The 23,279-nt window shown below is 33.6% G+C and overlaps 1 protein-coding gene across 3 annotated transcripts in view; it reads right to left on the reverse strand.

Moving 5' to 3' along the window:
* Nucleotides 1–22,613, reverse strand: part of LOC123564767 (extracellular serine/threonine protein CG31145-like) — a 66,845-nt gene extending 44,232 nt beyond the window's left edge. The window contains exons 1-2 of one of the 3 annotated variants that reach the window (XM_045358570.2): nucleotides 22,472–22,613; nucleotides 2,524–2,803 (exon numbers count right to left, since the gene is read on the reverse strand). The gene's annotated coding sequence lies outside the window, so the exon portion shown is untranslated. Of the gene's footprint in view, nucleotides 1–1,710; nucleotides 2,023–2,523; nucleotides 2,804–15,859; nucleotides 15,976–22,471 lie in introns of those variants that run through there. The other 2 variants (XM_045358572.2, XM_045358569.2) reach the window with 2 other exon arrangements.
* Between the last annotated feature and the right edge of the window lie 666 nt (nucleotides 22,614–23,279).

Genomic DNA, 23,279 nt, shown 5'->3' on the forward strand with positions numbered 1-23,279 from the left:
TTAACATTTTTCATGTTATTCATTTGTTTTAAGAATATATAGGTTCATTCGCTCATTATGTAAATTGGAAAATGCAATATATGTAACCGTTAAGTCTTTACATGGAACCAACTTTTCATTATATGATAGCAAAACATTATTATATATATTCGAGTTCCCTTTATATGCATTCAAAACGTAATATATGGATCAGTTCTGTCTTTATATGGAATCAACTCTATTATATGACAGCAAAACATTATTATATAGATTTTCCAATTTATATAATGAGCGAATGAACCTATATATTCTTAAATCGAATGAATAACATGAAAAATGTCCATATTAGACAACCACAGCGTTCCATAAGGAAATATTTTTTCAATTTAGGGTTAGTTAATTTAGGGTTGAGTTCCTCCTTCTTTTTGATGACTTGTTATTCTACTTGTATCATGTAATATGATTGAATCTAAACATCATTTCTTATCTATAAGATGTAACTAATTAAGATTTTTTCATGATGTTCATTTCTCTTATGTCATTTAGAAATAAGAAAACCGTGTTAAATGCAGCGAAATATGTTAACGTAGCTACGAGTAGAAACCTTTGCTTTTTAGTGAAAATAATAATTGAGCCATGCCATGGGAAAACCAACATAGTGGCTTTGCGACCAGCATGGATCCAGACCAGCCTGCGCATCCGCGCAGTCTGGTCAGGATCCATGCTGTTCGCTAACAGTTTCTCCAATTCCAATAGGCTTTAAAAGCGAACAGCATGGAACCTGACCAGACTGCGCGGATGCGCAGGTTGGTCTGGATCCATGCTGGTCGCATACCCACTATGTTGGTTTTCCCATGGCACGGTTATCTTCTTAGCTTGAGTTGGTCATGCTGCCATTTCTTGATATTGTGTTATGTCTCGAATATATGCAGGCAAACAACTTTCCAATATTGCTTAAACTGTTAAATTAACTGTCCTGTTTGTTATTTAATACTGAAAATGGCCAACTTAAGATAGTGTAATTAATGAAGTGTTACCACTTGTCGAAGCATTGTTTACATTGATTAAATGGGAAACTGTGTAATACATATGTTACATTATTGTGTTAACAGTGGTGAAATGATGCAATAATATAATATTATTTAATTCAATAAAGGACTTAAATATCTAGGAGTCTTGAATGTCAACAAAATGTTTATTAGTATCATTAAATAAATAACGCAGCGGTTCGTCGGAAACATCAACACCGAACATTATTTATAAACGCCGCTTAGGTGAAAAAAAAATGCTACTTTCTACTGTACATATTTGTTTACATTTCTATCAATAAATATGCAACTTCGGTTTACTTATTCAACGTTTTACGTGAATCATAATTAACAATAATCATGATAATGTATCAATAAAGGCAATTTTATCAACCGTTTAAAGAAATATTTAGGCTTCATGCGACAGAATCAATGGTGACGGATAAAATCTACATGGGTGATTAACTTCACAAGTAAATGGGACCAATATTCCTTCGCAGACATGCTATACGAATCAGGAAAATAAGAAGTAAACTGCATTAAGGTTCATCACGGTAACAGACCATTTCAGTATAATATGCAGGAATGAATTTGCCAGGTAAATTTAACACAATTAAGTTTCTGCAAATTCCCTGAATATTTTGTTTTTATTATTTCCACAAAATAATAAAAAATAAAACAGTTTGATTTTAACTTTACTCACATGTATATCCAGGTGTTTAAACCACTATATCCAAGAAAAAAAGATAATAGACTGTGTTATTGCGCTTCCCCTGAATAGTATCTGTATTGAAACACAGTAGCTCACAGCACATATAACAAATTTACTATCATTAGCATTCACTACACTATAAATTGTTTCTCACATGGTATAAATCATTTAAAATGTGGGAAAATTTACAGGGTATAAAATCCATACGCGTATTACCGCACAATTTTGAAACGATATGAACGATACCGTCTCTCTGGCCCGCCCACGAGCGCGTTACATCAAGAGGTGCATGTTCTAGACCAACGATCATAGAAATAGAGCCAGTAACACTCTTGCTGGCACACTAAAATATCGCACGGTTCGTTAAATGTTTTACGGATGCAATATTTGTTATAATTCAGCTGTTTTATATCCATATCAAATGCACGCAAAGACCCTGAGAGGAAAGTAGATTTAGAGTTTTCTGTAGCCGCAAAACCACTTAAAAAATAAGTAAATGCAACCTGTGGTAACGATTGTTGTCCTTAACAATAGAAAGAGTCAGTTTTGCAAATTTGCGGTCTGTAAGAAAGAAATACAGGTAAAGGTAATTTCAAAATCTTATAAATTACACAAAAATACATTATTTGATTCTCAAAATATTGCTACAATGTATATGCGTTTAGAACAAATTTGTTGTAACTGTCGTAATACGACTAAATAAAAAAAATGTGTAACATCCTAATTTTATGGCAGTACGTAAAACCAGATGATCGCTACAAATTATTATTTAAACTTGTATAGGTGTAAGGTTAAAGTACTTACATTTGAAGATCACACAGAATCCTACGTTTTGTATCTCTCGCATCAATTCTGCATGTGCGTATGCATGGAATGATATTAATACACTGATCAGTCGTCACTTATGATTAATTAATCCGCATACATTTTTCTGCATCTATGATATTATTTCGGCGACTCCATTGGAATATTTTAAAATTGAATCTATCATGGTACGCCCTGGGTATACCTAGTCGCGCACATAGCAGGGTAGCCAAGTTGAACTAATCTCCCTTGATACGTATCAGAGGTAAAGATGGGGAACCTGCAATGTAAATATAATGATAACTTTGAATGAGTGATTAAGTGAGTTTTGCGACCTAGCTGACTAAATCCGCATAGATTAAATAATTTTATCATAACGAAAATCAAATATATTTTAACCTGTTTACCAAAATTATTATTGTTATGTATCGAAATGAGGAAAATTCTGTGGGTAAGTGTTAATGTAAATTTTACATTAATTACATCTTTTTCAGTGAATTATCGGAATGTTAGGGTGAGATATATCTTGTATTTTCACAGTGAAAAATATCGAATACCTTTTACACTGAACGGGTAAATTTGGCCAAAACATTGACATTGGCTTTGCCACTCATGAAAATAAACATCCTATCTATATTCCTTCCAAAAAGCATAACATGAAGAAAGTCAAATATGTGTGGTCAGTGATACTTCTACCAGTCCACTTCAAGCACATTACTAAAGTTTAGTACTAAAGGAAATGGCGCGGGCGTATGGTGGCTGATTTATGCCATTTCGTTATTTCGTTCTGTCGCAGCGGGTGAACGACAAACGTCGTTAAGGCGCCGAATAAAACGTGGCCCCGCCGAACGTCTTTATGGCGACCCGTCGAATGTTGCCCCGACAAACGGCGGAGCGTCATTCGGCGCGGGGCGACGTTTGACGGGGCGGCGTTCGGCGTGGCGCCATAACGATATTTGTTGTTCTGTCGCTGCGACAGAATGAAATAACGAAATGGCACAAATCAGCCACCATACGCCTTCTTTTCTAGTCTCCTCTAATCACATTGTGTCTATTTGGACTACCTTGTGGTGGACAGGTTATTGAATACTAATTCTTTTCTAGGTGTGGTCACAAAGGTGTAAATTAAAGCATGAGAGGTAATTTTACATTACAATGCAGAAAAAGAATGTTATATAGGAGTACTTGATCCCAACGCTAAGAATACGCTAAAGTCATGCTGTGAACTAAGTGTTTTAATAAAATAACAACTTAGATAATATTACATACGAACATAATGTCTATGTGATATGCCAGACTATAAACATCTGAAGCTGCGAGTTTATCTGAAACAGTTAGAGTACAACGAAAAGTGAACAAAAGAGAAAATAAAATCATTGTGGAAATACACAAAGGTACAATAATAGTGCTGTTAAACAGACTTTTAGAGGAGAAAAAAACAAAGTTTTAAACCTGAACGAAAATATGCCTGATATTTAAAGTTTATTGATGTAGTTCTGTTTAAAGTTCTTTTATATCCGAACAGCTGAATATTTGAAAGGGAACTTAAACATAAAAGAATAATGAAATAAAGACCGTCTTTGTATACCTTCGATTAATGCGTGGCTTTGAATCTTTTAATTTGCTTTATATAAACAAAATCAATGATATAAACATCTCTGAACAATCGTGTTTAAAGTCCCTATGTATGAAATTCATACCTTTTTTGCTTTGCTACTGAATGAGTTATTTGATTGAGGTTATTAACAAAATAAAACACTACATTGTTGTTAACATATTTTTATACATCAAATGTACAGAATAATCATCTAAAGTTGTAACTTATGTAAATGTATTTATTCTTGGGAAAATACTTTTTATGTCACTGAATAATAGCATGTTTTAATCTAAAAATTCGATAAGGAAAGGGCCTTATTCTATTTCCGCATTTTATAGTGTGTTGAAATTCGTAAATTTAGCATTGTCACAAATTTACATTACTGTACAGTAGTTTTATTTCATGTCATGTTATAATAAAAAAGTATCTACCAGGTTTTTTAAATATGTTTTCATTACAGTTATCGCATCATAGGATCAGAGATTATCAACTCACAGGTTTTATAGCCCGTTTTATTTTTATAGATCCCAAATTAACCTTTGAGTTTTTCATACCCTGCTATCTCATAACTGATAAGATCTACTTCTATACCATGTATCAGTAACGAGATCGCAATATGAAGTATATTCAAAAATAAAACGACATACAGGATGATCATGATGATGATAACAGCATTAAGGAGGATGACTGCAATGATGGTGCTGATGAAGGTGAAGATGTTTATGCTTATGTTACTGCTGCTGATGATAGCGACTACATCGTTGATGAACATGTTGAAAGTGACGATGATTGTGACCACATCGTCGATGATGATGTTGACGCTGATGATGATGATAAGTGTGACCGCGTCGCTGAAGATAATGTGTCTTTGACAATACAAACTGAGTTTATAACATCAATTAAAAGTTATGTCAAATACAAATGAAGGTTATAGTTTACAGTAAATACCCCTGTAGTCACACAGACCATAAACGGAAAAGGAAAGATAAAGTTACCAGACTGTACGTTTCTTAATATAATCTGCCTTGATACATCACTTAAATATCAAACTTCTATTTGTACGTAGGCAATATACAATAGACAGTCTCTCCATTTTTGTGCGAGATTTTCACAAGATTGTCTGGTTGTCTAGTTATATCTCAACTGTCAGAATATTGTATTTCATTGACTGTTCGAAACAGACAGGACACGGTTAAGAAAAAGAGAAACAACATGAAACAAGTTCTAATTGATTGTTTAACAAGACAGCAAAGATCTCTTTACTTGCTAAAAGCTACATTAGTCGACATATTATTCCTTTGAAACGATTGTTTTATCAGTAGACCAGGGTTATCATTAATGAATACAGATGTCAAAATATCTGCCGATCACGTATACGAGAATTATAAAGATGGGAAAGGGTTATTAGACGTAGAACACAAAACAGCTGAAATATTTTGAAAATTATATGTATTTTGTGGACTTATTTTCACAATGCATGGACATAATGATATACATATATTACTTTATATGCTCAAAGTAACCATGGCTAATAGGTGAAGTCTGATGTCTGCTATCAATTAGGATGACGGAAAACACAAGAAACTGAAGTTGCAACGAGGTTTTGATGAGTCAATAATAAATACATCATGTACATCTCCAAATTTTGATTATCGAAAGTACACGCGCCTAACCCAAATGGCAGCATTTGACTGTGACGCCTGTGAGAGACCGCATATTCACAAAAAAAGCTTCAAGGTCATTTATAACTCTACATTTTGTACTAATACACAAACTGTAACATGTATGCTATCTTGGAATTATAAAAAACATTTTATTCAGTGATATTTAATTGATTAGAATATTACGTTATTGGAACATGAAAATGTGTATTTACAGAAACAGTATGTAAATGAACTGCTGACAAATTGCTAAGCATTGCAAATTTTAAGAGAGATTTACAGGATAGACGTACCTTCATGCAGTTACATATTTATCAAATAATAATGTAGGAAACTTTAGCTACATGCACTCATACATGCCTTTGGCAACATTTTACTCTAATTCTTCTTTGATATTAATCTGTCTGCTGTATTGCAGTCTTTAATGTTCCTAAAGTCTTTTTCTGCTGTAGACAAAAGTACAAAGTTCTGCAGCTCTGGTTTTAAAATTGTACCGTTTTTTTAAATGTTACAAACTAGGACAATGACCCAACCAGAAAAGTCACATTTAAGCAAAAATATATGAACGAAGAAAAAACAAGAGACAATATCTCTCTAATACGGCAACATCCTAAGGCAATGCACAAACATAACCATATTACATCCCGAGACTTTCCAATCTGTCCTATCAAGCAAGATATGCAGTAGACTAAGACTAATTCTGATATATTCAATTCAAGTAATGGACTTTCGCATGACTTCTGATTGCGCTTTATAAAATTTTTATGCTCTGTTTATACAAGTAATAAATTCAATTGACTGCAGATTAGTCTCGGTATGTTATTGAACGACTGACTGGAGCATCGAAATTGGGTTTGAGTGCTGTTTTATTGCGAAATTTAAGTGAACTGGTGTGGTCATAAAAATGAAAGTTTAAAGTCATAAACAGAGTAAATGGTGTTTAAATTTTGCATGGTTTTAGAGAAAACGCATGCTAGTCGGTTTACAAATCATAGAGAAGCTATGTTGTCGTTGTAGATTTACTCTGTTTCGAATTCGATCTAATATCTAATATTCAGATTGTATCATTAAACATTTAATACTTAATATTTATATTGTTGTTTTTGTTTGTTTCATATTTACAATGCATAAAACTCAAACTTGATAAAAAATATGCGTAATGATAAATTTTATTGCAACTTGTCTAAATTTTAAACTTTTATGCCTTCTGTAATGATTATTTGTATTTCAAAAGCATGTCTGTCTGTCATGCAAATTTTCATTAAAACATGGCAATACTGACATGTAACTGCATTTACATATGTACAGGCACCGCGAAAGAGTGCTGCAACATTTGATCTACTATTTTACATGAAAGACGTTTCAGAATCGAAATGATAGTGCAGAACGATGTTAGACTGAATTCCCACACTCTAAATGGATTATTAGATACTCGGAATGACTCACTAGACGTCTATGCATTTCTAAGTTATTTCGCTGGACATGTCTCCCTTCCTCACCCCATACTTTAATACATTTAAAACACGGGCCCTATTTCATTTTCCTTTATACACAAAAGACAAATTATAAAGGAAATGAGCTATAACAGGTCCAAATTTTGATATATCTTAACAATTCGAACCGGTTATACGCCGCGTGTAATAATTCACTCGGGATTAATCGAGCCACGCCCTCGCGAAATTAGCCCATAGGCGTATAACCTTTTCGTATTGTTTAGATGTATCAAATCATTGCTTAAGAAATATTATAACACAAACAAGGATGTTGTCGTGGAATAAAATCATGGTCTGGAGTTCACATGCGAAGGAAATTATATCACGAGAGCTCAGCCATGGCGATATGATAATACACATCTAAACGACAAACAACGGTCTTATTCAAGAGCAAATCCCTTTTGAAATATATTATTTCGTATTTAACACAATATAAAGGATTTTTATTTACATCCTTCCGATATCCGCAAATAACTGCCTGTTTTCTTTGTTTCTTTTTTTAATTTCCAGCGCACCGACATGATGTTTGACGCTATGACGTAATAATTGTGACGTACAACCAGTGATTTTGATGCATAATAACATTCTTCGTTCAATAAGAAAAAAATGGGATCGTATTTGAATACGCTTCATACTATTTTTTAAATATTAGAGATAATGATGTTACATCATGGTTATGTTTTATTTTATGGTGGTAACAACGTCGCTGGACTATTTATGGGGTTACTTTATGTATTCAACGTTAAAAACTCTGGCCCACGCTAAGCAGTTTATTACTGCCTTTTGGACATTTAATGCATTTTTGTTGTAGTCAGGTGTAAAATGCTGTCATTTGCAAATTTAACATCGCTTTTATCCCAGAGCTTGTTTAAGTTTTAACGATATCTACGCCAAGTATCTTACATGTGACAGGGAGACATAATTCTTATAATTTTAAACATTTGCATTAACGTAACTTATATATCCCCGTGACATCGGTTTTCGACGATGCAAGGGATCATATGATTGCTAAAAATAGGAAAGGAGAATAATTAAATTGCCTACTTGTCAAGCGACAAAACAATACAAGACCTTCACTTTTTGTGGTGTTATTATCCGGAAAACTGATTTTTGCAAGTTCAATTCGGATAAAAACGGAAGTTAGTTGAAAGCACCTGCGCGCACTTTACGACTTACGTATTCGACGGTTCCCGCCAATCACGCTAAAAATCTATACCGTACATTGAATTTGGTACAAATTATCACCTATCACGAGAAACAGTTGTTGTTTTGCATTTAATCAACGTTTTAACCGTATTCAACGGTGTTTGATATATTTTCAGTGAGTTATTGGTAAGTCCTATTCAAATTTGCATTTATTAAATATTATTGATTGTTAAACTTGGGGCACCTTACATAAATCGGCTCTGCTCAGTGTTACTCATGTAGACCTTTGCACCCAACCATATCATTTATTAAGGAACACCTATTTAACAATGTAGATGGGATTTTGTTATCAATTTCTGCATGAATTGTTAACAAATAGCATGTGCAATGTAAGTACGTTTTAAAGAATGACTTAAACATTCTTAATTTATTCTGCAAGGGAGTCCTCTAAATCAGATTGTGATATTTTCACTGTATGGTATAGGCTCTTAAAAAAGCATGACACGACCAATAACAATAAAGATGGCCGTGTCTGCAGACGAACATCTAAACTATTTCCATGCTTCTAAGTGAATAAATGAGAGTGTCACTGAAGTACGAGTTTTGGGATTAAATAAAAGATGTATAAAACGGTATGTTGATATTAATTTATCATTTTACTTTCCATTATTATTCGATTAAGTCATGAAATGTGGACACATGTAGAACTTTGTTTATTCTACCAAAATACCACGTGATTACCACTTGACATGCGCGGGATATGCAAATTAAACGGAAATACCAATATCGTCGAAAACGTATGTCCGTCGGAAACGTAAGTCGTGGGGATACTGTCAAGTAGAAGTATATCATTGAATGACAGTAAATCGTTCTAAGCATAATGTAAATTAATAAATGTAAAAGGCCTACAATACATTTGTTTTCATGCCCACTGAAGCTTTAAACATATAACCTGTATTAATTTCCTTTCGCAGGCCTGAATGCGTACTTCATAATAACTACGGACAGTGTAGTCATGCACGTTTCTTTCTTCTTCTCAGTAATGTATTTGGATGGTATGTTGGAAGTTCTGAGAACGTTTCCTTATCTTTTGAATTATGACTAAGCCATATATAAACTCATTTTAGTTAAGATTTGTCTTATTGTAGCATGACCACTGAGTATTAACCTTTAGTCTGCAGTATCTTATTTCCCTATCCCATCTATCCCATTAATGTCTTTTAAACATGTACGCGTGCATTTTTTCTGCAATGAAGCCAATGTCCTAGGGAGGCATTTTACTCCTTTATTTCCCATTGGTTTAACCCAGTACTAGACCTAGAACTTTTTTTTATATATTACTATAGCATGCAGACAAATTCCCCCATTAGATAGTATCTTCTCAACGGTCTGCATATTCAAGCTCTTTTATATTGACTGAACAATCTACTTGTGTTTTCGGACCAAATAATATATATTTTTGACGCTATCATACAGAAAAAATAGACAGAATATAAACAACAAGAGTATCTTGATCTTTTCGGCTTTTGTGTGAATACCTTAACATCATGTATGGAACGCTGAGCTGTATTCGTATACACATAATTGATCAGCATGTCTTCTTGATTAGGTCGTTAATAGGAAATGGGTCCATCTTAAAACGTACGAAGCAACTTAGTGGTTCGCAAGTGTAGACCACTAACACAATTATTTAGCCCGATCCACCTAAGTATATGATCCATATTAGATACTGGTGTAGTCCAGCGGCCTTCTGGAAATACTGATGCATTCAAAGAGCCCCTACCGAGCGCTCTTTTGGAGATGCGAAGGCAATATCTTAACAACGAACCTTTTGCCATACTATCGGACGTTTATATCACTGGCGCATGTTCCTTTGATTTGCTAAGGGCGTAAAGATCATGCATTACATGCTTAATTAAGATATACAGATAGAAACGCTCACTGAAAATATGTACATTTTCTTTAAATGAATGCATCAACCCATGTATGTAAAGACTACTTCATAAAGACAATAAACGGTCTTTGTTTGCAGGTCGTCGTTATATACAAGCTATTATATCTAACAGCGGAAATGTAAGAAGTGGATTTAAGAGAGACGTGGTCGGCACTAGCAAGGGTTTGACTATATTTATTTATGCAACATGTTTTCTCATGTGTCATGTGTACTTGCGACAAAACGCGCAAGCGCAGTCAGTCATGGGATTCAAGAAGTAAATGAACATCAATAGTTAATGATTTTCGTTTGATTATTTAAAACGCCTGCATTAACTTCGTGCATGATGGATCAAAAGGATGCAGCATTTGTGCATGTATAAATAATTTCGTTTGGTTTGATTCTGTTTCTTTGTAGATGCATTTGTAAATGCAATAAATATAACAAATGTTTATGTAATGGTAGTAAATAAATGATGAATTTGTGTTTATTTCTCCTAGCTTAATGCTGCAGCTGTATATAGTTTGAATAGTTTATTGTTTTATTCTGTGACAGTTTGCATCAAAGAACGCACTTAGCGACTGGCTAGTCTCACGGTTTTTGTGAGAAGAACACCAGTTATTGGAAAAATGCAAGCCGGGCATAGTTATGAGCTTGTCTTTATTTGCGATTAACGATGAAGATATCGGTCTGTCTGCAGTTTTTTGCGGATGCTTTAAGTGAAATGACGTCATTTTGTCAAAATATATTATCACGTTATATTATCATTTTCTTTTCTTAAAATATCAGAGAAGTTGTAAAAACTCCCTAATATGGTAATATAGTAATAAGCGTTTCCTGAAAGTGATCTTAATGTCGTAAAATTCAAATCTTCGGGTATATTTTGAACATTTTCGGTTAGCTTATGCCAACAATAATGGTCTGAATGTTGACAATTCAGTCGCTTGGTGAGATAAAAGGAAATGAAATTCTAGAAGTACCCTTGCATGTACCTGTACAAAACTTCTAATCTCTCACGAAAACAATTTTTTACTGTAGGCTCTCTTTTATTTCTCTGAAATATTAACATACCGAATAAGCTAAGGTGCTGAGGAAAATGTGTATGTACGTCATTTTAATACAATGTCACGCTACCGGTTTAGCGTAGAAAGTTTTCATATGTCCCACACAGATCTGTCGTTCTTTTACATTCAAAAACAAACAACCTTTGAAAACATATGACATTTTAAGGACGCGGCAAAATGATCATCCATACCATAGATAGGACATTGGTAGAATATTATCTAGCATCACTATTACCCCTAAGTGAAAATCAACAAATCTGACGATTTTCTGTGCCGCCATCATACTTATAGTCAGCTAGATATTTCATGTAAGTATTTCAATAGATGGGCAATTTTGTGCTTTTATCCTGCATATAGCCTATAAAAATTCAGCACTAACCATTGTTTTCTTTCATTGTCATCCATCGGTTAAAATTAATGAAGTCGGAATTTTTACTTTTGTTATGTGAGCCGAACGTACGTTACTATGTTGACGTTGACGGAGATAAAAGAGGGGGCACTAAACTTGGCGAATGAGATTGGGACGCTGACGTAGTTAAGGTATATGAATCCATTCCCTGCTTCAAAATATTAGATACACATGAAATAGGTCGTTTCTTATATAACTCGTGCATGAAAATATTTACCCTGGTCATGAAATAGGAATAAAACAGAAGATTGAAATCTAAATATCTAGTTCAAGGAAAAAAGTCTCATAGAATAAATGATATAAATGATAACATTAAAGCCAATGCCCTTTGATTGTAACTACTGTAACCTATTTGTAAAATAAACACAGCGGGGACATTTTGTAACTCTTGTTCATGTTCGGTATTTACGCGGGAAATTAATGACTATAGCAGAAGTTTCGTACGAGGAGGATAACGTGTAGATCTATTCGCAGCATGTTCATATCCTCGTGCTTGCAGATAGGCATCTTATAATGATATGCCTCATGTAAAACATATTAGCAAATATTCCACTTGATTCCAAGTGATTTATGTGTTCTGTTTGAATATACATTAATGCTAGTATAGTTAACAATGGTGATGCTTACAGATTGCAATTTATGAAATTTTTATGTAAATTAGTTTGAGCCTTGAAAGCATTTTAAGCCACTACACTGAATCAGTTTCATATTAAGGCATCATGATGCAATTGGCACAAAAGAGAAAATTACTTTTGGAAATGCAGTCAACGGTGTGTATTCAAATTATGTGATGTAGTCAATGAACTGAACAAGTTAATGTCTTTACTCCTTTAAAATATTGACAAAGAAATTTATTTAGTAAAATATTCCTTGACTGTCACAGTTATGAAATTTCACTGCAGTGCATACACCGGTATCATGTGCCAGTACTGATTGTTCTACAGCTATTTTTTTTTATTCATTTTGGTTTTACGGCGCACCAACACAGTATAGGTTACAAACAGGACTACAAATTTTGGTTTCATATCTTATTTACATCGAAATAAAAACATGAGGTATGGAATCAAAATTTGCAGAGTTACAGCAAAACCAAGTGTTAAGACCCTATTATTCGCCTCTTACGATCACGCAAGGGTAAGGCAGTGGTTCCAATTCTTTTCATACACAGATCGTCCCAGAACCACATGGGGCTGTTCTACAGCTAACACCAGTTTTGGTAAATAGTCGACTGTGTGACTATATCATATACTTGTTGTATTTTGCTCAGGGAGAAATTCTCCAGCTTAATCTAAAGTTTTACATTTTTAAAACAAGTATATGACGCACAATACCTTCGAAATTGCCTTTGATGACACTAATGATCGACCAATATGTTTACTTATATCACTTCTTGGGGTCACCGTGGCAAACTGGTTAAGATCACTAACTTCAAATCACTTGCTTCACACCGATGTGGGTTCGAGCATCACCTGGATGTAGAATTCGTCATGTTAGGAAGCCATCCAGTTCTATCCAGGTGCCCTCCTGTGATGAAATAATGCCGGTAGCGGCACCTGGGGTCTTCCTCCAACATGTAAAGCTGGAAGGTCACCATATGATGACCTACAATTGTGTCGGTGCGATGTGAAACTCAACAAAGTCAAAAACAAATACATCACTTCTTATCAGCAAACGTTAAATGTACATTTTATAAAGTTTTGCAACCCTTGAATTAAATGCGTAAATGAAAATATCAACATCAATGTACATTGAAAAACGACTGATTACTGTAAATGTGAACCTTAGTGGCTATATTTACTAAGTAGAGTATATTCAAACATTTTTGGCTTACTTTTGGCTTATTTTTGGCTCATTTTTTCCACTACCGTCCATGAACAGGCTCAATCAAACCAAGCCTGCAACATTTTCGTTTTTGTCGTGTTGAGCGACCTGTGAAGTTTCAACTTTTTCTATTTTACTGTGTCAGCCGCATCATGAACCATGATATATATGTGATGCGAGAGTCAACGTTATGCCCTGTAAACGTTTGTATTGATAACTGAGTCGTACAGATGAATCTCAATTAGTGTGTATTTCTAAATTAAAGCTCTAACAATCATAAAATTAAAACCTGCAGATAGCGGCATGGTATCACAATCAAAGTGGTATTTACAACTGGAACAAAACATACATGAGCCGAACCATGAGAAAACCACCATAGTGCATTTGCGACCAGCATGGATCCAGACCAATCTGCGCAACCGCGCAGTCTGGTCAGGATCAATGCTGTCCGCTAACGGGTTCTCTAATTGCAATAGGCTTTGAAAGCGAACAGCATGAATCCTGACCAGCCTGTGCGGATGCGCAGGCTGGTCTAGATCCATGCTGGTCGCAAACACACTATGTTGGTTTTTTCATGGTGCGGCTCACATTAGTCTCTGGTTCCAAAATGGTAAGACGTTTTAGATTACAGTGTCAATCTGTTCTTATATCAACGTCTCAATATACCAGACGGCAATGATTGTACTTTTAGATATCCAATACATATCTTCATTAAAACAACTAACTTTTAGATACAGAATTTAAATTCTAGATATCCAATACATATCTTCATTAAAACAACTTACTTTTAGATACAGAATTTAAATTCTAGATATTCAATGCATATCTTCATTAATATAGCATACTTTTAGATACTAAATTTAAATAAGAACATCTTTATCAAAGGAATTTAACCTAACAATTTATATAACTAACTGCGTTTGTAAATAAATATTTACAATTAAATGTCATTAATAACAGTCTCCGTTAAAAATCCCCATTATTTTAGCAGTAACAGACGCATTATTACATATATATTCATTATATCTGGTATGCACTATTTCAAATTTAACACACGGTGCTGTGCATGCTCACAAACATATTATGTTAAGAGTAATTGTTTATGTTTTCAAATATGTCATTGCATCTGGTATATCTATAACAAAGGAAAATACTATATTTCTGTGATGGAATACGATCTACGATCCTTTTATAGACGACAAAGCAATAACAAAGACTGGAAGTATATACTCGTTTTACCGCGGTATGTATATATTGTTCCGTATTATGTTGTAGTCATTTACAGGCGTACTCAAGTGGTTAGTCGCATTTAAACACAGCCCTGTGACATTTTTCACATCTGTGTATATTCTCCTAAAGAAACATGATGGTAAAAGTTTGTTAACCTTTACCCTCTTAAATTTCTAAAATGAACTGATCCATCATTTAATTTTGGCTGTACCACTTAATCTTCAAAGAGGTGTTCCTGACAATTTACTGACTGAAAAGCGGACAGTGCTGAGTATGATCAGCCTGCACAGACGTGTAGGCTGATCTTGGTCTGCACTGGTCGCAAAGGCAAAATCACTAGCTATTGGAATATTGCCACAGAAGCTTTAAAATGTATTGCTGTTGCGCAACAAAAATATGAACTAGTATATTTGTATCGAATTGCCGCTGTGCAAAATTTTGACTTAAGTAATGAAATGTTCTAACAATACCACCATTTCTTATGCTAAATCTCGTAGTAATCATATTGCTGACAACTCTATATGAGCCGTGTCATGAGAAAATCAACATAGTGGCTTTGCGACCAGCATGGATCCAGACCAGCCTGGTCCGCGCAATCTGGACAGGATCCATGCTGTTTGCTAACAGTTTCTCTAATTGCAATAGGCTTTGAAAGCGAACAGCATGGATCCTATGTTGGTTTCCTCATGGCGCGGCTCATATAATAACTGACCAACGAGTATATAGAAATAACTAAAATGAGCATGTGCTCCAAGAAAAAGATGTAAATGAGTACACGCGAAACTTTCCGACAAACCCATTAAATCATCAAAACACTCTGACTGCCATTAAAACAAAAATCAGTTTCACTTTTAAATGTTTGTGTGAACCAATTACTTTATACGGATGACTACTGATTTCCATGATATTTTTGCTTATAATTTAAATTTGAATGTGTATATAAGTTATCTAACAAACTAATGATAAATGAAAAGCTATTTACCTTTATGTATAATTTCCTTCTATAAACTACGTCCAATTGAACAAAAGGTGCCATGAATATTTTTTTACAAACACGACAAATAAAGGGCAAAACAAAAAGAATATATACTTCATATTGACGATTGATCACTCCAACTGTGTTTGTAACATTTATAGGACGTTACGGTTTTTATATATGACTAAGACAAAATGCATTTTTGTGATCAAATATAAAAAGCGCGTGTCATAGTATTTGTAAACAAGTTGTAGTATCAAACGTTGAACGATGTACCTTTTAGTTATATACCAACAAAAGAATCCTTTCTTGGTTGGTTTCATATAAAATTCAGTTACTTCAGATCCATTTTCTAGATTTTCACTGCATCATAGAGCCATCCATACATTTGCTTCATGGGTGTTGAATAGTGTGCAGTGAATTTCAAGTCAACTGAAGTCAGGTACCCTCATATTGCCGCATTTCAGAAAGTGGTCCGCAGAATAAACACCATACTTTCTTTTGCAAGTAAACAACTCAAAAACATGTGAATATAAGCATGAAAAGTGTCTTATGTTATGCTATATACATCCCACGAGTGAAATAATGCCCATTTGGCCCAAGGTTTAAGCGCAAATGCGCAAAATAATGGAACAATTAGGATATGTTTATCTGGGACTACTTTCGACTACATCATGGAAGCATATGTTTGACTGTTATAGAACCTTTTTGGTCAAAAGTCTACATTTTACGTGTACACCCAACTCACATGCAAGTAACCCGTGCACGTATTTATCATGCATTATTATTATTAAGTTAATAAAAGAGGCTAGTTTATACAATTTTTCCAAACTGCGTAGAAGGTAATTGAATGGACACAAAGTTAAGCCATTTGAACTATGAACTGCAACTGTGACCTTGACCTTGGACCAAGTGACATGTGTTGTGCGCTATGTACATTGACATAATTAGGTAAACAATTGATGCAAGTTTTGGGAAAATTTATCAAGCGCTTAAGTCAATATGGGGCGGACACGAACTTAAGCTTTAATTGTGAGCTTGACCTAACACCTAGTGACGTGATTTGTGTGCTCTGAACAAAGTTTTGTTGAGGCTGATGATTGATAAAACTGATATACAGATTATGAAAATCTTCACGGTGCTTAAGAAATGTTTGGAACGGACAAAAATTACGGACGAACGCAGATGCATCACCCCAATATATTATCCCAATATTACCCCATTTTCGTTTTATCTAAAGGTATATGTATAGGTCTTAGTTCATGAACATTTTATAAAACTACCTTCAAAGGTTCGTTGAAATATAAATGTTCCTTACCGTATATGTGAGACCTATCTTTTGAATAATTTTAACAACATTTATATTTGTAATTTTTAGAGTATATCTAGTGCCCACTAGCCTTATTTCAATAACACGTATTGTGCGTTTTATTCGACCTGGCGGGGCGGATTTAATCTCTGACTTAAATAATGGTAATCTCAAAAAACGAGCAAAATAGGTAGAGCAATATGATTGTTTAATTCCGTAATCTTACGGTAACCAACGAATAAAATTCAACGCTTTATTGGTTACAATGTAAGGCAGATGGCCACTGACTAAGAAACAGGTTGCCGAATATACTACATATCCTGCACAATAACGCAGTGGACAGTCGCGAAAGCCCGCCCTCCAGGTCGATTAAAACGCACAATAACCATTAAAACGCACAATAACCTCACATAATACTTTTATAAATACAAAGACAAAATTTATAGCTGTCACCAAGCTCATTTGGATTTAAATATACCTCAGAATGGATAACAATGTGTCCTGAAAATTTCATGGAAAGCGGAGACCTTACACGCCACACCCTTCTTTAAAACTTGGTTGCTTACAGAGAATTGTTCTTAATATGCATCTGATAGAATTTGTGTGTGTGTTTTTCACATTGAAAAAATACGTTCAAATAAATGTTGTTCGATACGGTTAAATATAGTATATATGATTATGATGTATAAATGTTTTTCTAATTACAACAGTGCATGATTATAATTTTGACTAAACCTACTGAAATAAATTATTCAAAATTCAAATTTATTATATTAATCATAAGAAATTCCTTATTGCATAATTAAAGTGAGCATTACATTCCTTCTGGGGGCGATGCTTAATTCATTTTGTTTTGTTGTAAAAGATAATTTAGGTAATTGCAGTTTTAAATAAAATAGCAATGAAAAGTAATAATTTACACGGACGTAAACAGACTGGAAGAAATCATGTAAACACCGGTATAGTATGCACTTAGATATTTCAAACAATGATGACGCAACAACCATATTTTAGCTTCAAGATTGTCAACAATTGTCCAAAGTTTCTTCAGATTTGTCCTTTCGTTACAACTTAATATTTTCATAAGACGAGCAGTAATGAGTCCATGCAACAATTGCATTAAATTACCAAAGAATCTACTCAAGAAGTACATAATAAAATTTTAGTGATTCTATTGCAATTAGCAACTGAACTGTCTTAAAATATAACAACACTAAACATTCAATTCAATTTAATGTAAATTGAATTGATAACAAAATATACAGTAATCAGTTAATTACGTAATAGCATACAAATTAACAGGAAAGATAAAATTGGTTGTATTACATCCGAGCATAACAACAAAGTCATTCACACGTTCTCGGAAAGATCTGCAGACATTACAGGCATAAAAATAAGTTCTTTCATTAAAGATCAAAGAAATATACGATTGTGGTATTCCGTGCAACAGATGCACCGTGTTTAGCAACACCAATAACAATGCCATAAAATATTCGTTTATAATTTTTCGTAGTTGAATATGTAGCTTGAAGACATTTTCTAGCTGATTGCAATAAACAAATTCTCTTTGATACAGGCAGATAAATTAAATACTTGGGGGTATAAGCATATGTTCGATTGCTACAAATATCGTTTGATGAGTAAGTTTTTAATGATGTAAGTACAGTAGAAACAAAGAATCTTGGCTCTGTTAGGAATCAGTGCTGATCTACTAAAATGCATATTGCATATCTAGAGGCCTTTTGTACTACTTACCTGAGATGCAAGCACAATTTATTTCTTTTATATGAAAGCCTTACCTTCGCACTTAAAAACTCTTTTAAGAGTTATCATTTTATTTTGGTGCCAAAAACAATTCCAGCTGTCAAAATTTTGCTTCTTACTTCTCAATTATCCTTTAAAATTTTTGCGTGCTTTAGAAATGTCTTTGAAGGATTAAGCATTATCTTTCAATTTTGTTTTCTAAAATGAGCCGTGCCATGAGAAAATCAACATTGTGGGTTTGCGACCAGCATGGATCCAGACCAGCCTGCGCATCCATGCTGTTCGCTTTCAAAGCCTATTGCAATTAGAGAAACCGTCAGCGAACAGCATGGATCCTGACCAGACTGCGCGGATGCGCATGCTGGTCTGGATCCATGCTGGTCACAAACCCACTATGTTGATTTTCTCATGGCACGGCTCAATAATGATATTCTAAGTGCTATCAAGTTTTTTCATTCATTTATGCCATTCTCGTATTTAAATACAATATCCACACTTTCCCCTCTAACAATTTTGTCAATAAGGTAGTCAATCATATTCAAACTGATGTTACCATTAACAGATTGGTGTTATTAAGTATACAGAATGAATTTAATAATGATCGGAAATGCATCAACACGCAGCAGTCTCTATTAACAAACAAGTTGCTTACAAAGCAATCAATTGAATTATGAATATAATCGACTGGGTCCCTAATATCCGCTTTCCTTTGAAATATTATACTGATTCAATATATAGCCCACACGCAGATAACGTGTTTATAAGCGTTCTCAGTTGGACATCTCAATTTTTTATGTTTTTCTCTATCAAATTCAACAGTCCGTTTCAGAGTTTAAACTCTGAGATTTTAAAACGCCGTGCTCTCGTGCATTCATGATTTCTCTCAGTTGAGTACATCAGCTGTCGCAAGGATATGCTTCAATAGAGAAGTGTGAAATATCAATTAGCGAGCGAGAGAATGTCTGTTATAGCGATAGTTATGTTGTATTTTTGTATTCTGCATTCAATTTGCAGTTCACGAAATTTGAAATTCATTTCTGTAAAAATCATAAAAATGACAAAAAAAGAGCAATATTTACGAAAATTTAATACTTTTATTAAGTATGTTAGTAACGTTGCTAATATTTTCAATGGATGTATAAATCAATGCAAGATCAAGAAAAACATGGAAGAAACGATGTGTATTTTGATTTCATTACCGCCAACGATTGATGTAGCCAAAGATACATGTAAAAAAAAAATTCACTCTTTATGGAAAAATACTATATACATAGCCTTGGAACGAGCAACCAATTTGTATTTTAAAGGTATCCAATGTCCATCTTTCACTAAAATATTTCATCTTAAGATATTTATTCAAACATAGAAAGTCATCATCAGATACATACTTATTAGCTTGCTTCATAATTAAGAACCATGCAGTCACTGTCGACTGTAAAAAAATGTCCAGTACAGATTTATACTGTTATGGTTTTAGCTTTATGTATATTGCTGTAAATACACGCAAATCTGTTAGATTTGTACTTACATAAACTATATGTGGCTATTGTTAATAAAATTTCAAATATGAAATTTGAGTCTTGTATACCTTTCAACAAAATAAAATGTTACATATGGAGAGTCTTTATCGTGTCTAGTTTGCTTGTTAGTGTATGTATCTATAAGTAAAAGGGCATTCTTCTGATGGGGAAAGGGGCGGGGCGACACGGTTTGGTAATCGTGTATCTTAATAAACAGTTTTAAGAATTGTTCATGGCATTTTTGTTTTTGCACGGAATGCTTGACAGTTCAGGCAGTTCAGTTTCATCTGACTTTACCCTATTTTAAAATGTATTTATTTCATGGCTGCATCTTCATTTGGTACAATATTGTTTTATCATAAGCAGTCCCCGGGCCTATTTTGTATTGCCTATACTGACACGCAACATTAGTAATATTGAAACAAAATATTAGGTATAAATATAAACAAATGACAAAAAATGTAATTCCCCGGTGGCGGATTTGAAATACTTTCTCGTCACGAGCTTAGTTCCCAGGCCGTGTTGTTATTATTTGTAATTAGTGTTTCTTATATTGCTACTGCTATGAAGATATATAATGCAAATTAATTTATATCCAACAATTACCGTATGTCTTTTTCAATAGAAAATGAATTCATATAAGTATGTTTGAATACACTTCGCCTTCTTACCATTTATTATGCAGTTTTGTTTTTAATTTAGCTCTCCTGTGATATTTAAAAGAACAAGTTTTATACGCTTTATGGCCTTCGTATACTCTAGACAGCATTTTGAATTTAAAGATATTGGAGATTTTTATAGGAAAAATAGAACAAAATTGTGAATAAAAGAATAATCAAAACCATAGATTACAAACTTACATAAGAAAAGTAATGCGAACTGTCAGAAGGATTGAAGTACAAAAATGATCTTATCCTTCCACGCATTCCTTGTGCAGATAATTTAAACTAGAATGCTACTGATTATTTACATACAGTTAAAGCCAGACGATTCTTTAATACAAACGTTCATTTCAAATGCCATTTTATATTTCAATGGTTGGTTCTAAAAGTCAAACATGATAAGTATTTGTTTGTGCCTGAATACATTTCATTTCAAGATGAAGTCACTTTTGCAGAGAATATTCAATTCAATGAAAAAAAGTAAGAAAATATGCAATTTGAACAATGCTTGCTTAATGAAGTTAAATTAAGTTTTATTCGAAAAACAATATAAAATTCTAATCAATAACGTATTGATATGTTTTGTGTTCTTTGAAGTATATCCATTGTTCTTTCGATAATGATTTTCATATGCTTTTCATAAACACGAATTAATGATTTTAGTTTATTGCAAACTTGCAATATAGTGCCAAACATAAAAAGAAACTGCTACAAAGAACTGAATTCTTTAAAGCTTTTCTGGAACAGTTGGTGAAGTTTTATTAAACTCATGTACATTATTTTTTTTACACTATAACAGAAGAATAAATATAGGTTCTTATTCTGTTTAGTACTTGTAAAAAATGATGCTGACTGTTTCTAAGGAAAATAACATAAAGTTATCTGATGTGTATATTAATCAGAGGACCATATTGGCGATTCCAAAGGAATAATACTTCCATGCTCGATTTTCAGGAGTGTATAGGGGTCTCGATGTTTGAACATATATATAATACAGTTCACAGTCAGTAAAAAAGGGGAAAATTGAGATAATTCCGTATATACTGATGTTGCAGTCCAGGAAACAATGAGTGTAAACAATCATTATGTGTTTGTTTTAGGCGCTTTTTCCATAAAGATCAGAAAATAGTTTATGATAGTGATGTGTAGGTCATAAAATAATTCCTGTCTAAATGTGTAAAATCAGTGGACCTACTTCGTTCAGTACGAAACTTGACAAAAATAGGTTTGTATATATCACCGCTCTTGAACGAATAAAATGGTCTACCATGATTTATTCGCAAAATAATAAAAGAAATAGCTATTAAAATCAGCAAAGCTTTACTGAAAAGGTAATAAACTGATAGTAACAAACGATACTCACATGTGTTATCCATTGAAAAATTCCGCTATGAACTTTCATAAAAATACAGAGAAACAATCAGACAATAACCTATACATACAGAATATTTTTCCCACAGACACTTTTCATTGAATGAACAACAAATAATATGTTCCTACAACCACATAAAAGCCGTATACCTCTCACCGAATTCAAGACTTATTTTTATGAGGTAAAATACAGATATCAATTACACAAATGTTCCGTACCATAGTAAAACAAAATAAGTACTAAACAACTATTCAGAAGCATCAGATATGATGATAAAAAGTAGAGCTCTTCTGGAAGATAAAATCAGGGCAATAATTATGAGCAATTCATAAAATTTCAGTAGCGGTGCTTATACATTTTCTGTGAAATTTGTGTAATAAAATGCCAAGATAGCATGTGAACCATTTGCGCGGTCCTTTTATCGACAAGATATTCTGTCATTAAAACATAACATAAAAATACTGATTAACATTCTGTTAGAAAAAAATCACTGTGTCTTTTTCTGAAATAGTAATTAAAGATAATGGAAGTTCAAATAGGGCATTTTTCACAACCACTTTTAGGCTCATTCCTGTGCATATCGGCAAGAAATTGATCACTTGGATGTTGGTTTCCACCCGAGCAGAATCTACCACGCCTGAATTACATAAAGCGCGCATGCAAAGACTGTGGCCCAGCCTTGAAAAGTCCAGAGATTGCCTTTTTGTTTATTATCTAAACCAAAATGACTATCAACTCCTCTGAAACAAAGAACTATTTACTTACCGGGTCACGAATATTGGAGAAAGTAGTCCTGACA

The sequence above is a fragment of the Mercenaria mercenaria genome, chromosome 2 (assembly GCF_021730395.1).
Source record: "Mercenaria mercenaria strain notata chromosome 2, MADL_Memer_1, whole genome shotgun sequence".
NCBI lineage: Eukaryota > Metazoa > Mollusca > Bivalvia > Venerida > Veneridae > Mercenaria > Mercenaria mercenaria.